General features: G+C 35.0%; 1 protein-coding gene across 8 annotated transcripts in view; it reads right to left on the bottom strand.

The window, feature by feature from the left end:
• The window catches only part of LOC135833255 (leucine-rich repeat neuronal protein 1-like), a 579,754-nt gene that overhangs the window by 43,852 nt on the left and 522,092 nt on the right, over positions 1–13,810 (bottom strand). For 2 of the 8 annotated variants that reach the window (XM_065346964.1, XM_065346966.1), the window contains one exon: positions 10,949–11,017. The exons of the other annotated variants lie outside the window; for them this stretch is intronic. The gene's annotated coding sequence lies outside the window, so the exon portion shown is untranslated. The remainder of the gene's footprint in view (positions 1–10,948; positions 11,018–13,810) is intronic. 8 annotated transcript variants of the gene reach the window in all.

Below are 13,810 nucleotides of genomic sequence, written 5' to 3'. Positions count from 1 at the left end.
TGTAATTCTTTCACATATTGCCTATTGGAACCGGCTACAGAGCTCTTGCGTTAGCCGCATCCTGCTGTTTATTTTATAAACGTCAAATTTATTGGTTGAAAAAAAAACGCATTATGTACAGAACCCGCATGTGTAACTTTCCAATCATCTCTATTAGGATACCTAAGTTAGGATCCATCTTTGAAAATAACCGTACTTATGGTTTACTTTTTTTTGTTTCCAAAATGAAAGATGGACAGGTCCCATCCGGTAGAAAAATTTTTGAAACACACGAAGCTAAATCGAAAGAGCATGCAAAAAGACATCACCGCAGACAAAATTGTAGGTGCCGAAGAGCATTTTAGATTTTCAGTGAATCTATTTTTGAAAGTTGAAATTCCCTCAAAAATTTTATCCAATACAGTTGGAAATCTAAAATTTATTTTATATCGTAATTTTAACATGCTGACGAGCCCATTGGAGGTGATTTCAAGCAGTTCAGAACCTTCAACCATACTTTAGAAAGAAATTTTTTGTGAATTTTCGAAAATTTTGATGATTTTTGACAAAAAGAAAATCAGAACTTTTCGACATAATTTTGGAAAAAAAATGAAAGTGAGCTTTTTCTTGGTAACAAAACGAGATTGTTTTTGGTGATTTTCAACTTCAAAGTGAGAATTTTTGTACCTACACAATTCAACAAAAAGGGTAATTTTTTGGCCAAAAAAAAAAGAAATTTTGACAATACTAACTAAAAGAAGAGCTTTTTGCCAATTTTTGGCAAAAAAAGCAAGGCTTTTGAGCAATTCTCAAAAAAAAAAGATTGAAATGTTTTGAAAAAAGTAGAATCTTTTGGCAATTTTGCTGACGAGATTTTTAGATAATTTCCGGCAAAAAGCAGGAATTTCTGGAATATTTAATTTAAAAAAACGACAATTTTAATCAATTTTGCTAAACACCAAAAATTTTTGTCAATTTTGAAGAAGCGAGAATTTCCGACAATTTTAGCACAAAAGCGACACTTTTCAGCAAGTAATATCTAATATATTCAGGAGTGGTGTGAAACTTTTTAGCAATTTTGCGAAAAAAATACAAGAATTTTGTCAGTTTTTGTCAAAAAGCAAGACCTTGACAATTTTGACAGAAAACAGAACTTATTGACCACCAATGACCATCATTCACAAAAAAATTATTTTTTCGCAATTATTTTGTCAATAATTCCAGAATTTTTGACAATTTTTGGCAAAAGCGATAGTTTTGAGTAATTTTTGAAATTTTTGGCGAAAAAGCGTCCATTTTTTGGCAATTTTGACAGAAGCTGGGTTTTTTTTGTCATTTTTGGCGGAAAGCAAGACTGATAATTTCATTAAGAGGCGGTGCTATGTGACCGAAACGCTCATAAAACATAAGTTTTTGCTTCATAACTTTTTCAGGTAAATAAAACTTCGCAGAAAATTCCAATTTTCAAAAATCTGCTGGAGACTCCAGGACTGCTAAAAATGATTCAAAACTGTTTCCAATCGATTCGGGATGAGGAAAAAAGGGTGTATACGAAATTAAAGATTTCTAGATCAATTTGGAAAATTTGGATTTTTCCCATTTTCAACTTATTTAATCTTTCAATTCTCAAAAATTCACCAAAAATTCAAAAATATTTCATCATTTTAAATTTAGGTTGGTGATAACAAATTTTGCAATCTCTTACGGTTCAACTTCAAGTGGTTCAAATTTTCTTTATCCGGTTGGGATATCTCCCTTGTTAGGTGATCCTTCTCTTGGCCCATCATTGATTTTCAAAAAAAAACTTCATAAATTACGAAAATGTGGAATGACATGTAGACTTAATAATTACGAAATTTATAAAATTATGTACTTTGGTGTTCTATTTCAAATGCATTACAATTTTAAATTTTCCAAAAATTTGCCAGAAACAAACAAATGACCAAGGCTAAAAATTTGAAAACAATATTTTTTCAACGTCTTAAATTTCAATGTCAAATACTCAGGATATAATTTCAATTTTCGAAAGTGATTCCTTTTTTTCAAGTCAAGAAATAGGTAACCTGATAATTTCAAGATACGTTATTGACCTTTAAGCTTCCCACACATAGTACCTCTATTTTCACGCTTTTTACAAAAAAACAAAAACGGTATCATAATTCATAAATCTCAATCCCAAAAGATAAGAGCAATATCCTAATCATGCAGCGTGGGCTTTTGAGGCCACAACCAACCTTTCTTACTCTGTTTTGCCAATACGGAGGCAATTTGTTTCCATTAAAAATTCACCCAAACTATACCTATAGCGCGTTCATCAAAAACGAAATATTATACACCTACTTGTTCACGTACTGCAAACATCCATCATCTTTCTCTCTTTCTCTCGTCACTGGAGAATTTACTTATTCATACGAATACCCTTTTCTTCATAACCTACCATCTTCTACCCTCTTTCGCACTCTTGTAGGTATTCCAGAATAGGTGAAAATGACGCCGAGGAAGAGCTGTGGTGACGTAACAGCCATAACGAAAATTCGACACTACGCAAACGTTTTTAATAAAAGCTCAACTTGGTGTAGATAGATAAGGTACACCTTATACCGAGTACATAGGTATCGTATGTACTAAGTCCTTGTAAACTCAATCCACGTGTCGTAATTCCTCATGGGACATTATAAGACATCCAAAAAGCCCGCCTTTTCGATGGTGCTGGTATCATCATTATACTACTCGTTTCACTATTTGAAAATACCTCACACTCTATCCACAACGAACAAATATAGAAGGCTCGATGAGACGACGACGACGTTCGAACGAAATGTTTGGTATGTTTTCTTATATACCTACTCGTGTTGCTTTTCCTTCTCACGCGGATACTAATAAATTTAGATGAAATTAAAGCAGGCAGGGTTTATTATAACTAGGCGTATGTAATAAATAAGCCACACGGTAAAACAATTATGACTGACGGTTTGGGAAATTTTCGTACCAGCTTCTCCTCTCTCTAGCCTCGTCTAGCTGTCTACCAATCTCTTCGTACATGAGTATGAGCCTTAGGAAGGCGGTGTAGCACATTCCTATATCACAATCAGCCTCAGGTGTACCTCCAATCTTACTTACGTCGTGCATATCTGTCCTATGGTATAATATTCCACGACTGCGGCGGCGAACACGTCAACCTTCGCTGCCAGGGTTTATCCCCGTGTATTATTATATTGTTGTCTAAAATCAACGGTAACATTCTTAAATCCGCAGTCTCTATAATGTTAATACAATCGTGACAGTTTTACATACGCGTGTACCCTCACATCTTCCAGCACCAGTACCCTTATGCCAAGTCTATCGCATATTAATATAGATACCTTACACATCCACATCATGAATTTCTTTCCCAAACACATCATTTTCAAGAAGGCGGGTAAAGCTCCAGGATGAATCATTCTCAACCTCTCTTTACCTTTCTTTTTTTACACGATCACAGACGGGCATACTAAGGTACATTACAAAATGACACACGTATCATAAGCCCATCCGCATATCTCGATTATTTAATCATATATCTCGCTCCTTCGCAGTCTTCGTCATCAGCATCAAAACTATACCTACCAAATAACTTGATAAAATATACCGAAGCGATGGAAATACGAGTATTGCCAACAGGTACTTTATATATGTATTATATACCTATCTATCTATAGCTCGGAAAATCGACGATACTACACAGGAGTACCCTGTGCTGAAAAGTTCACTTCACGCAGCCTAAAGTCATCACAAAGCCAGGTAAACTTCGGCAACTACAACGTCGAGGGGGTAGAAATTACAGCTCACGAAATGCCAAAGGAACGTGCGGTGGGAATTGGTAAGTCATTAAATTATATCAATCAGGCGAGCTTTGAAATCTAAAACGTGCTTAACTTTCGTTACCTACCTTCTTTGATTTCTGCTGCGTTTGTCGCGTCGCCGTCGTCGTCGTTGTCATGATAGTAAGACGAGCGGTACAGAGGTTCTCTATCCATACCTCGTTTTCTCTTTCTACGAGTAAAGCGCCATCCACCTTGTATCCGAAATTTTACCTTACGATGCGTCTAAAACTTTACTCTGGCGTCTAATCGTTTCATAGGACGAGAAAGGTATCTTCTAATTTTGACACGTTAACAACATCTGTACATAATTGCTCGCCTTCTTGGCTTTAATTCGCCCCTTCTTGAGAGATAAATTCCAAAGACGCGGATCCCGTAGGGGAAACTTTCAAAGAACTTGGATTTTTTTCTCGATACCATACGTAGGTAATTAAGGAGTCCGAATGAAAGCGAAATATAAAAAAATACCCACGAGTTGAATGAAGTTTTTGGCAGGGCTGTTTTTTCAAGTCCATCAACTCGTCCTCCCTGCCTCTCTTCCTTACGTAACCTTTCTTCGAATTTTTGATTTCAATCGAATCCAGTAAAACAGACTAGATATCTTTCTAAAAGTCGAAGAAAAGTTTTAAAAATTTTTTTCTTGATATTATCACAGTGTTTGACGAAAGTTTGATTGGTCGTCCCACACCAACTTGACTAAAAAATGTAACTTTTAACTTGAGCACGCCTTCAATTCTACTATTTTTTCTTTACCAAATCCAATCGTTCAACAATTGGATTCTCAGATCTTTAATGAGGAGGATGGGAGGAGCAGGAGGCATTGTTCATTTCAATTCTGAAATTCAACGTCTTTGGAGGGTCATTAAAATGGTGATTTCAAAAACTTTCACGAATTTTGAAAGGTTTAAAGTTGAATTTCTTTAGAGTACAACCTTGGGAACTGAACTCAAGCTCAGGACTGTGATTCAAAATTCTGAAAAAATGTAAACAATCACTTTTTTTAAATTATTGGTTTTAAAAATGGGCAATATCAAGAAAAAGAGACAATCCCTCGCACATCCATTCAGGGAAAAATCAAAACTAGTCAGCCAAGCAAAGAATTCAGCCACGATTTCTTAAAAAGAATGGAAAATTTTTGATAGATAATTTGTACAATGCGAGCTACTAGGACTGCGAAAAATGATAAAATTTTAGCAAAGTTTGGGGAAATAAAATTGAAATTACATAAAACACCATTAAAAGAGGTTTAAAATGGCATTAAAAAAAACTTTTAAAAGCATGTAATAAAATCATTTCAAGCAACCGTAAATTGACAAAAGTCCGGTAAAATTTGATAAAATTTGACAAAAATTAGTAAAAGCATGGTGAAAAAAGCGATTAAAATGGGACATGAAAATGAAAAAATTATTATCATTAAAATTATTGAAAACAACCAAAAAGTTATGATTTTCCATGAAAAGCATAAAATTACATGGGAACGTCTTCAAAGCATCTTAAAATAAAATTTTGTCAACTTTAGCAAAACTCACCAAAAAAGAAAATTTAAACTAACTTTAAAAACGGTTAAAACAAATAAAAACAAATAAAATTTAGCGAAAACTACACAAAACACTGATAAAACAAGTTGAAAATGGTATTTAAAAACTCAAAGTAGGTATTAAAATCATTCAAAACTACTAAAAACAAAAAAATTTCAGCAAAATTCGTCCAAATTTGTTTAAAATTTAAATAAAACATCGTAAAGACACATTAGAAATTGCACAATTCTTTTTAAAGCGTAAATATTCAGATCATGAAAATTATCAAAAATTGGAATGGATGGAACAAACACCAAATTTTGACATTTTTCCATAATTTAATTTTTTTTCAATGTTTTTATGTAATTTTGAACATATTATCTTCACATGTTTTTCAAAACTATTGTTAAGTTTTGGCTTTAGCTGAAATTTTATCAATTATTAGTCATGAGAGGTTTTTCTTTTGAATGTTATTTTCCACAAGTTTTGACGATGTTTCAACAAATTTTGGAGCATTTTGACAACTTTTTCTGAAATTTCACCAGGAAATGTTTTTAATAATTTTTCTTGTTTTTAATATGTACTTTTTCCTCAGAGTTTATTTTTATCACTTCGATATTTTTCCATGATTTTGATGATTTTTTCTGCAGCGTTTTTATGTCATTTTAAAAATGTTTTTACGAAATTTCACAAAAATGTTGCTAATTCTAACAAATTTTGCTTAAATTTTATCAGTTTTCAATCATTTTGAGAGGTTTTAATGTTTTTTACGTGTTTTAATGTCACTAAATTTTTACGATGTTTTAGAGAAATTTTCCTAAATCATTTTTGAATTGCGTTTTTCTGAAATTTCATCGATTTTTAGTCATTTTCCATGGTTTTAATACAATTTTTTCGGTGTTTTTAGACCACTTGAAAAATCTAATTTCCCAATTTTTTATGAAAATTCTGCTAAAATTTTGTTGGATTTTGAGATTTTTTCAGTTTTTAGAAATTTTGAGTGACTTTAATTTTTTTCAAGCGTTTTAATGTGATTTTTAACATGTTTTCACAATGTTTTGTGCTACTATCACTGAATTTCGCCGAATTTCGCAGCCATTTTCAAATTCAATTGATTTTAGTCAATAGTTTTTTAAATTTAAAGCACACAAAACACAGTAGTAGCTCAAAAAATTTCAAGCTGTGAGCTGTTTTTTTTATGATTTTGGGAGTATTAAGGTGATGAACGGGATTTTCAAGCAAGAACAGGGACAATGCTAAGGCACTTTGCACTTGCAGTACTCGTATTATCACCTTGAAAAAACTCAAAAAAAAAACAACAACAACACCAGAAAAGCGCAATATTTTAAAAATGCAGTCATCGACGTCATTTCATCGTCACAAAATACACGAAGCGAGAAAAAAAACACATCAACCGGCTAATTTTTACCGCCACTTGATTAATTTTCCTCGCTCACTTCAAAACACAAAAATAAGCCCATGCACAGAGAAAAAAAATCGCTTATTCGAACGACGATGATGAAAAAAAACACGGTTAAATTGCAAGTTGCGCGAGCGTTTGACTTTTTTACGCTAACACGTAACTTGACACAATTTCAACTGATGTTTGGTTATCGTACATAGTATTAAAAATACTACGTACAACACAAAAAAAAAATCCTACACCTAATAAGGCGTGCTTTGTTAACGAAAGCTTTTAATTAAAAAATGCACAAAGATGTCAACTCAGATAAAGTTTCCAACACTAACACATTTTTTATCGCATCAGTTTTTCCAATTAAAATTACTCGCTAGACGACGTTAAAACGCTGTGGCTGATTTGTACTTCCACCTCCGATATACTACAAGTATCCCTCGTGTTCCGTAATTTCCGCAATTTTTCTGGTCGTTCGCGTTTGCGTTTTTTTTTTTTTTATTCTCCAACGAATGAATATTTTTTCATCAGTGTCATCGTTTTTTTTTTTTTTTTTTTTGATACGAAAAAGGGTAATTTCTCTAGTCAAAAATGATACGTATCCGAGCGTTCGTATAGCCTACATATTCATTCATCGTGTACCAAATACCCAGGCTGTCTTTCTAAGTTCAAGGTGACGTGAAAAAGCTACCTAATTTGGCAACACCGCTGCCTTGCCAACTGAAGATTTATACGCTGTAATTTTCAGTCTTTTGAAATATTATATCTGACATTTATTTATTACGGAAGTAAGGCAGGCAGGAGTAGGAAAAAAACAGCTAAAACTACCACGCGAAAAGTTGACGAAAAAATACTCTATTTTTTTTTTTACGTGTGTGTTTGAGTAGGTAGTACATAGATTTTACTCGTATTTCAAGTTAGTGAATTTTTACGAGTTAGGCCTTCATCTCGATGAGAGTAAAAGAGCCATAAAGATAGGCGAAGTATTTCATGCGAAAATCAAAATTACGAGATATTTTGAACGATTTTAGATTTTTTTTTCATGTTAGAGAATGGCTCAAACCGCAACAGCTACTATGTTTAGAGAAAATCGAGCAAGATCGAGCTGAAATTTAGATCACTGTGAGAGCATATCACTCACATCTCAGAACCAAGATATCAACTGAAGAAGTAGACCCTTCAATTTTTGTTAAATTTAGCTAATTTAACCCATTGAATCCCATTTTCTGCAAAAATCACAATTTTTTTAAAACAATTTCGACATCGTCAAGATTTACTACCAAATTATACAAAAAAAAATCCCTCTTCTACCATCTTCCACCTGTCAGCTCGCTTGTGGTATTGCGGTTTCACAATCGTATTCATCATAATATCACATACACCACACACACAATTGAGACTACAGATACGATACCTATTACTATTCTAAACCAGACAACTTTTCCTACTTTCGTATATGTACACAGTACATCACAAACACATATGGTCCATAAGGTGGGCGTTTCGAAAAAGAAAAAAAAATTGAAATGTAATAATTTTCGAGCACAGTTGCAAAGAATACGAACGAACGAAACAACGTTTAAACCATAAATCACACTGATTGCATTTACATTGTACCGATTTCACCGGCTACCGTCGTTCGACCAGATGATTCGCCATACTGCCAGCATAAGTCATTCACACTGAGGTGGAATTCTCATTAACGTAACCGATTACACGTTGTGTACATTGTACACCATCTACATACATATGTATAAAATGGTGAAAAATCGAACGTTTTATTTAACAATACAGTGGCATAGCGGTAGTCCTAGGAACCGGGTAGGTAACCAAAAACCCATACGCATCGAGACCTATACAAAAAAAATCTGGCAAGGAGTTTTTAAAAACGCACCAGCAGCACCAACGCGACCATTTGTCAAATAAATCATTGGCCAGGCTGACAGTTACCTAAACGTTATGTATATCTGGCGATATTGTATATTTGACTTATTCATTACCTATTGCTACCAGTTCTTTGGAGCGTATCGGCGCCTTTTCATATTTAAATCGTCGCGTCTCCGATGTCGCAGGTCGCAGCTTTCGAAAAAATCTGCTCCTACAAATGCCCGAGCCCAATTCGAAACGCGATACTTTTTTTTACAAGCAGCAGGGAGCTACGTGTGTGACCTATTTGACGCTGTTGTCGTGACGGATAGGGTCAAGAATCACCCATGGTCCCCAGAGTCCAAAAAAAAATAGAAGGGGATATGGTATAATAGGAAGCTAAAGTCTCATTCCCTATTTTCCCAGGATGGCTGAGGGCAATTTTTTTCTCATTCAATTGTTCGTTGGGCTTATTTCATTAATTTTTTGTCCATAGTTGGTGATTTACATTTCAAAATTTATGGTATTTTCAACAAAAAAAAATCAAACCTCCCATTATTATTTGTGAGGAGACTTAAATGCGGATTTAATGAATTGAAATTTGTCTCAACACCCTAATGTCAAATCCTCAAATGGATTCTGGTTCAGAAGCCATATTGAAATTTTCGATGTTGGGCATCTATATTTATCTCATCAAAAAATTGAGTTCCATAAACCTACATTTTAAAATAACCTTGTGACCTATCAAAATAGATTAAAATTTTACGAGAAACCCGAAAATACTAACGAAAATTCTTCAAAAGCATTTCAAATCAATTTAGGCCCTAAAATCACATTAATTTCGAAAAGTTCTCAATAAACCAACCTCTCATGTATAAAAATGGCTCAAAATGTTGACATAAAATACGAAAATTTCGATAAAAAAGTTTCAAATATCGATTCCATTTTTGAGCTCAAAAGTCAAACACAGAAAAATCTTCCATTTCTAATTCTAGTTTTCAAATATTTCTTCACACTTCTAACAGAAGACCGAAACTACGTAAGAAAAAATCAGACTCCAGCATCAGATATGCGAACAAAACAATCGACTCCGAGGCAAGTTTCTCCACACTCAAACAGTTTTCTTTCATTGGGTATCTTATTGACTTTCTTTTACGTAGAAATTTTCAAAACACTATCGCGATCGTATCGGAAGTAATTCATTTAGGATTTTTTCATACTCTCTCATTTCGTAATTAAACCAACAACCGTGAAGGCAGCGGCGTTGCTGCGATAATTGGCGGTTTTTTTTGGCGTTTCAATTCACTACGTTCGGGGAGGAGAAGCGTTTTCATAAATGTATAACGAAAAGATCTTCTTTTCAGTTCGAATGAAGATGTAAATTTGCTCCTCTTTCATTAGCAATATTGACGTAGGCGGCATTATTAGGTACCTAACGACCGTCCAAATGTTACCATAAAATGTTTTTCATCGTTTGATAGGATAGTACAAATTTCTATATGGCTTTTTGTTTTACCCAGTTTCCAAGCGAGGTTTTCCTTATACGCCTGAACCATATTACACGCTGAAGCTCTGGTAGGTCTACGAGTAACTCTTTTCATGCAGACTCAAACCTGTATATTCGGGGAGGTTCATCATTATTAGGTATGTACCTTGAAAAAGGTATTACCTATGTTGAGTTTATTTCTATGTGGTATATTCAGACTTGGACGGCGGGCTTTTCGAAATTACCGCGTCATTGGGTACATTTTCACGCTTGATGAATGCTCAATACACGAGTAATGGCGGCCTTGGAATGCATATAGCCGTAGCTCCATATCGTATAAACATCGTGTATTAGTGAGTCATGAAAATCATATTTTTATCAAACGATTTTTTTTTCTATATTATAGTTCGACGGATAATGGATGATTTATAATACATTTTTTTTTCACTTCGGTCTTTCTCTCTATCGAGTTCTTTTTTTTTTCTCCTAAAGTAATTACCAATATTTCAGTGCACCCAAACTGCGTAGAATGAATGAAAATTTTATTCAGATTTTTGTGGGAAAGTACAGCGACGAAGGAGGGGGAAATTTAATTAATGGCTGCGGAGCAGCCCAGGGAGCAGAGCTCCCTACAGTAAAATTTAAAAAAGAACCTATCCATCTCAAGCAACCAAAATCACAAATCACTTTTCTCAAAATTAATAATTTGCTCTGATAATATCTGAGCAACAGATGCAGTAGGTAATTGGCTGAATTGCTGGGCTCGATAGAAATGCAAATACATTCCCATTTAGAATTTAGTGCACAATGATTTTATTAGACTTACTCATTTGTATGTATTGTAGATATCTTAATAGTAGTAGCTCAATTGGATTCACAATGACTTGGTACTCACCTGCAACAAAAAGAGAATTTCATTATTAATAAAATATGGCGACAGTTGAATTACTCTTTAACGTTTTATTCGTATAATTTTAATAACAAAAATACATATATGGTCTTTCGATGTAAGTAAGTGAATAAAAATCGCAGCTGTTAGCATCTGGGTGGGCTTTTCAACTAAAATTTTCACTCTGACTTATTTACTAATCATAAAAACATGATTATTTTTCATCAGTTTTTTCCTTCCACCTCCTTCCAAGCTTTCGTGTTCTTTTTTGTTTTTTTTTTTCATTTATTATTCATCTCATGTGAATAATTTGATTGGACATGCGCAAATTGAGTCATTTTTATTTCTCACGAACGATTTTTTCACCTCCAAGTGAATAATTAACGAACAAACCAGCTAAAATTGTTATTTATAGATTTGAAACATTCAAATTATGTTTTATCTTAACTTAATTCACTCAATTTGATTTAGGAACAAAAATTCAATCGTTCTCGAATGATTTTTTGATTCTGTACAAATCATTCGCGAACGAATTCAGTCCATTTTTAGTGATAGGATTATAAAACAGTCAAGTTTCGTTGTTTCGTCAAGTACTTAATTTTCAACTATTTAAATTTTTCAGTGATTCGTTCGTTCACGAACGAACTTTTTTTCTGAGCAAATCGTTCGCGAACGAAAAATTCACAATTTTTATTGATAGATTAATGAATGTTTCGTTTGTCTTATCGTATATTTTCTGATTTCATTCTCAAGTGATTCAGTCGTTCTCGAATGATTCATCGTGCCTGAGCGATCGTTCGCGAACGAATCAACTCAAATTTTTTTCTGGTAGATTTGTGACGTCAAATTTTATGGTACATACATATTTTACCTGGTTTGATTCATTGATGATTCATTCATTCGCGATCGACTTTTTTCACCTTTAATTGAATCATTCGCGAACGAATCTAGCGAATTTTAACCGGAACTCCCCTGATGCTTCGCGCAAGCTACGATGAAGCTATGAGAAGCGAAACCTTAATCCATGAAAATTGTTTTAGGTCTTCGTCCTTCCATTTTTTTAAGATCAACGCAACGAAAGGAAAAGTATGAAGTGAAGACTCTCGGGAAAAAATACTCAAAATACGACAAAATTGAAGTACAAGGCTACCTATACGATCTCGTAGGCGTTTCTGAGTTCGAAAAGTTTTATTTTTGACACGAAGAGGAATTTCCAGCCCAGTTCGGTGCGTTCTCCCTCCCCTCATTTTTGCTTTCCTCCTTGACCTGGACCCTTTTTCGAACGTCCTCGAAAACAACTTGTGTAGAAAATTTCCGACATAACGAGTATAAAACAAATGCTCATTACATACCGCAACCACATACCACGCATCAGATAGCCGAAATTTCCAAAAAAGAACGCCGACGCGACGCCCACGACCACGGCGAATTACTTTCCATAGCGAAATTCCCGTAAGTTGCAAACTTTACGTTTGAAATACGAGTATATCGCGTCTCGGTGCGTACACACATTGAAAGTTATACTGGGTCGCGATAAAAACTGACCCATTTCGGTATCATTATTAACACTTGCTACACCTAAACTTCTTCACAAGACTTACTAACCCATTTACCTATAATCGAGAAAATTTCCAACCCTTAATGATGAAACCGAGTCCGCACAAGCAGAGGCTACGTTAGCGTTAGCGTTGGCGTCGGCGTCGGCATCGCGCAGCATCCCAACTCTGGCGACGACGGTGGCGGTTTGCAAACTCGTTAAATCCTTTAAATCACATCATTCGGCCAAAAAATTCCCAAAACGACGGTCTACTCGACATTTTCATTAAAAAGTACTCTCGGTTTGGCGGCTGCGGCGATACCGCAAGGCGCACATTTCGCCGTATATAGCGGCAAATAAATCCATAATTTTCTCACCGCTGCCATCTGGCTCCGGCAGCACCAGACGCGCGCTCCAAAATATACTCCAACACAGTGCACACAAAAGCTGCGAGAGTATCTCGAAGAATATCCCATTTTCGAGCTACGTATAAGTAGTATACGTACATGGAGAAGGCAACTGCGTGCGCCAGTCAACCAACTATAGTTAGGTATACGGCATGAAAATATTATCATAGTTGTTGGCTTTTCATAACGGTTACTTGCCTTCCTCTTTTTTATCCGTATTTGAAGAGCTTTCTCAGTATATGCGAATAAGCCCTCTCGCTGTCTTGCCCGTCGCCCCCCTATGCGACGAGTATTTTCTTCTTCGGCTTCTTCATCACCTTCTCGTCGTCTTCGTATAGAATTATTTTCTTCAAACCAACAACAACGCGGATGCCACCGCACAGCCGACGAAAAAAGATTTTACTAAATTCGCCTTCGCACAAGGCGAGGTTTATACGCGGTTTTCGTAAACGAGATGAGAATACCTAATCTACTCGACAGCCTTTACCGTTATTGTCAATTGTTTTTACACCCTTATAAGTCAAGAAAAACTTTTTACCAGAAAAAAAAAACACCCTAACGCGATCCCTCGAAGCGACGATATCATAGTAATAGTAATAATGATGTAACTTCATATCAGGCAAATAGCTTCGCACAGATTTTAGCCGAATTTCCTCAGTGTTCGGTATCCTTTTCAATCTACTAATATGTACTTGTCTGTCTGTCTGTCTGTCTGTCTGGCTTCTTAACCTGATCGACCCATCTGCCTAGTCTACTTGTCTGTCCTCTTAAGTCACTGGCCATTCTATCAGACTTCTGAAGGTCGTCTGTCCTCCAGTTTGACATCTCAAAGTCATTGACTTATCTATCTGTCTG

This window comes from Planococcus citri, chromosome 1, assembly GCF_950023065.1.
Source record: "Planococcus citri chromosome 1, ihPlaCitr1.1, whole genome shotgun sequence".
In the NCBI taxonomy this organism is placed as follows: Eukaryota; Metazoa; Arthropoda; class Insecta; order Hemiptera; family Pseudococcidae; genus Planococcus; species Planococcus citri.
This window is presented reverse-complemented; position numbering and strand designations above follow the sequence as displayed.